The 4,213-nt window shown below is 33.1% G+C and overlaps 1 protein-coding gene across 2 annotated transcripts in view; it reads right to left on the bottom strand.

Annotated features, from left to right (window-relative positions):
- Window positions 1-435: 435 nt before the first annotated feature.
- LOC111703703 (uncharacterized) overlaps window positions 436-4,213 on the bottom strand; it is a 23,575-nt gene continuing 19,797 nt past the window's right edge. For both annotated transcript variants that reach the window (XM_023475731.1, XM_023475732.1), the window contains exons 20-22: window positions 4,044-4,213; window positions 1,996-2,108; window positions 436-1,756 (exon numbers count right to left, since the gene is read on the bottom strand). The exon at window positions 4,044-4,213 is cut by the window's right edge and continues 628 nt beyond it. The gene's annotated coding sequence lies outside the window, so the exon portion shown is untranslated. The remainder of the gene's footprint in view (window positions 1,757-1,995; window positions 2,109-4,043) is intronic.

Genomic DNA, 4,213 nt, shown 5'->3' with positions numbered 1-4,213 from the left:
ATCAGGCCCAACTTTTTTGTGGGACCTCACGGGACCCCAGGGAAGGTTAATGGATGATCGAATTTTCAAAAATTTGCCTTTCACAAAATTCGAGTTTTGAAACTTTGAAAATCCACGACATTTTTTATTTATAAAATTCGCAAAATTTTTGATCTACAAATTACATTGAATATAAAGAGAAAATGTTCACAAGTGAAATGGATGAGCGTATCCTAAAGGTTTGGAGAAAATCTGGGAACCATTAAAACATTAATTCAACATTATAACATGATGATTAATTTTTGCATGTCACATTTATAATCAAATTTACTATAAATTGAGCATGATTGTTATAAAGTTAACAATAGTTTCCTAAGATAGGAATATTTATCTGTGAAGTCTTTTTTTTCATGGGTTACTTCTAACTCTAAGGCCTCCGGGCAGAAAATTAATATATTCCTTTTTTGAAGATTTATTTGATAATTTGCAAACATTTAAAAAATGAATATCTATACACTCAGTCAATTGCTTTCAGTTAAAACAACAAAATAAATTTTTCGCTCGAGAAAAATGCAAAAAATTTAATCTGTTTTGCAAAAAAAAAACGAAAAAAGCGAAAATTTCTCGAAATTAATTGGCAAATGAATAGTAAACCACCCTATCACGATTGGGCTATTTATGTTTAATATAGATTGCCCCCCCTCCCCAATGAATGATTAGTGTGATATATGTCCAATATTCACAGTCTAAATTTTCAAGGCCCAGTCATTAAATAAAACCTCTCTGAACATAAACAAAACTTTTTTTTTTGCAAAATTTCTTCAAAATCAAACATCCATTTACATCCATTCATGATAGGGTTAAACCGACTTAACAATGATTTGATCTTAACTTTTAACTTTCTAAAAATATATGTTTTAACGAAAATTTGAGATCTTTAATTGAACCTTTTCAAAAGAAGATTTCATAAAATTAGGTACAAATTTCGTGAAAATGTTTTGCTAAAAAGAGTTTGCGAAAAAATAGGGTTTTTAACGAAAGTGAAAAGTTTTAGCAAAAAAATAGGAATTTAAACACAAATTCTAAAATTTTTATGAAAACGAGCAAATATTTTCGTTTTTTTTGGTTGACCGAAAATTTCACGAAAGAGGTTGAATGAAAATTTGGAAACTCTAGTTTCAATACTAGTTTGCCTTTCTCAATAGCTTTTTTAAGGAAAAGAGGCTTTGGTTGAAAAAAAAACCATCAGATTTTAGTATAACAAAAATATTCTTTAAATTGAGGTTAACAAATGTTGGTGGGATTTAACACTACATGGAATATCTTTTTTTTAAATAAATAAAAATAAATATTGCTGCAATTAAAAATTTTATTCCAAACAACGAAAAATACTAGAAAATAAAGGTTTCACACAATTTTTTCATAATATTTCCGAATGCAAGGGACTGTTAGCATTACAAAAAAGATATCTGAGCTTTGTTGCTTTTATAAATAGAATAATAAGAAATCCTTTGTAGAAATCATTTCAAATTACGTTGATTTTGAAGTTGTTTTTGCATTTATTTCTATCCATTTCTTCTGTTTGAATACATTTACTTTTTCTTAAAATCTATCATAAACTTTTTTACAACATTAATAAATTTTAAAGAGCAGCCATAGCAGGGCTGTTTTTAGGTTGGTCTCCTGAATATTTCCTGAATAATGTCTCTGCGCGCCAACGGGCCCATTCGAGCTCGTAGAGCCAATTCTTTCTCAGGTGTCAAAGGCAACATATTTCCTAAACAATACAAAAAAAATTGAATACTCATGTTTTAACTAATTTAAAACTGATAATGATGACAATAACAATCGGAAAAAGCTATTAAAAAACAGTTGAAGGATAATTATCAAACATATTTTTAATCAGTATTATTTGATAATGCATACTCCCCTCTCACTAATTTTTACATAGATGAACTATATACAAATATTAACTAATATAATTAATTATTAATATAATATAAACCGTCTTGTTACCTGAATATCTCACTCCTTCAAATAACTCGTTTATCTCCTGCTTCACCCTCTCCACAGCCAACCAGTTCATAGCCGTAATAGTCAGGGAATATGTTCCATCATCGTTTTTCTCCCTGAAGTAACATATAAACTTTCAGGGTAAATCCTGACGTCATAATAAACCAATATCAAGTACCATCGACTGATAGATTTTTCTAAAAATAATTTAATAGAAGAACAGGTTCATTTAGTCCTCCTAGATAGATACTTAATCTCTCTCTCCATCCTGTTGGAAATGTCAGCTATTCAGTCCCTTTGTCTGTCCTATTGATGGCTACTCAGTCCCTCTGTACTTCCTATTGACGGCTTTTCAATATCCGGTCCTCCTGTCCGTCCTATTGTAAGCTACTTTGTCCCTCTGTTCATCCTATTGTCAGCTACTCAGTCCCACTGTCCGTCCTATTGTCAGCTACTCAGTCCCACTGTCCATCCTATTGTCAGCAACTCAGTCCCACTGTCCGTCCTATTGTCATCTACTCAGTCCCTCTGTCCGACCTAATGTCAGCTACTCAGTCCCATTGTCCGTCCTATTGTCAGCTACTCAGTCTCTCTGTCCGTCCTATTTTCAGCTACTCAGTCCCTCTGTCCGTCCTATTGTCCGCTACTCAGTCCTTCTATCCGTCCTATTGTCAGCTAATCAGTCTCACTGACCGTCCTATTAACAGCTACTCAGTCCTTCTGTCTGTCCTAATTTCAGCTACTCAGTCCCTCTGCCCGTCCTATTGTCAGCTACTCAGTCCCTCTGACCGTCCTATTGTCAGCTAATCAGTCTCTCTGCCCGTCCTATTGACAGCTACTCAGTCCTTCTGGCTGTCCTAATTTCTGCTACTCAGCCCCTCTGTCTGTCCTATTGTCAGCAACTCAGTCCTCCTGTCAGTCCTATTGTCAGCAACTCAGTCCTTCTTCCCGTCCTATTATCAGCTATTCAGTCCTTCTTGCCCGTCCTATTTTCAGCTACTCAGTCCTCCTGTCCGTCCTATTGTCAGCAACTCAGTCCTTCTTCCCGTCCTATTATCAGCTATTCAGTCCTTCTACCCGTCCTATTGTCTGCAACTCAGTCCTTCTGCCAGTCCTATTGTCAGCTACTTAGTCCCTCTGTCTGTTTTGGCATTATAGTAATTAGTTTCATCATGGTTTATTTACACCAAATCATAAAACCATGTTTGTCGGAGAGTGATGTCGTTTAAGCATATAATTAAAAATCATGTAATTGAGGGTTATTTACATAGAATGAGCATTTAATGACGGTCTGGATCTCTTTGATTATAGACAAGCTGAAGGTTGAATTCTGATACAGGGTAACCTACAAATGATGAGACTGTGAAGAAGACCCAAAGTTCTAAAAATATGACGATTTAAAGCTTTATTTTTGGTTTCTTCATTTAATCAAGTATTTTGATGGTTTACTAAATGATAAAGCTCAGAAATAAGCCAGTTTAGACATGCAAATAAATACAAGTAAAAGGGCAATAAAAATTCCGTACAATCGTCGCTGAAGTAACCATTAATGTTAATTAATTAATTGTTTAATAGTATAATGATTCGTCAAGGAAGGAAACAATTAAACAGAAATGCAGGAAATCATTAATGAAAGTCAAAAAATGAACAAATTTTGTACAGTCGTCCCTGAAGTCTCATCCTTTGTGGGTAATACTGAAAAAGTCTCAATAATTTCCCAACCTCTCATTTGATCAGAAATGGAGCTTTGAAATGTCCTCTTTACAAAATGTCTTCTACGAAATGTCCTGATATGAAAATGTCTATGAAATACCATATCTATAAATTGTCTTTTTTATGAAATATCCAGTCCAAGAAATATTAAAACTTCTATAAAAAAAATTGTAGTACCAAAGGATTCTTTAGTTCTCTAAACCAATAAAAGATAATCAAAAGCTTTAAAAGAGCAAGTAAGAAAAGCTAGAATATAATTTTTTCCGATAACATTAAATTGGAATAATTAAAACAAGAAAAAAGAAATTCAATCTATACTCTATTAAAGTTTAAATTACCTGAGATTGCGTCCCTTTCTCCCAATGATCAAGCCAGCTTTCTGATTAGGAATATATAATATCTTCTGAGGCATTTTTGAAAAAAGTTTATCAAAATCTGAAGAAAAACATTAATTAACAGTATACACTACAGGGTCACCTTTAAAGATTGAGACATTAATGCCAACTCT

The sequence above is a fragment of the Eurytemora carolleeae genome, unplaced genomic scaffold (assembly GCF_000591075.1).
Source record: "Eurytemora carolleeae unplaced genomic scaffold, Eaff_2.0 scaffold453, whole genome shotgun sequence".
Classification (NCBI taxonomy): domain Eukaryota; kingdom Metazoa; phylum Arthropoda; class Copepoda; order Calanoida; family Temoridae; genus Eurytemora; species Eurytemora carolleeae.
The sequence above is the reverse complement of the archived record's forward strand: the minus strand, read 5'-3'. Positions and strand labels throughout refer to the sequence as shown.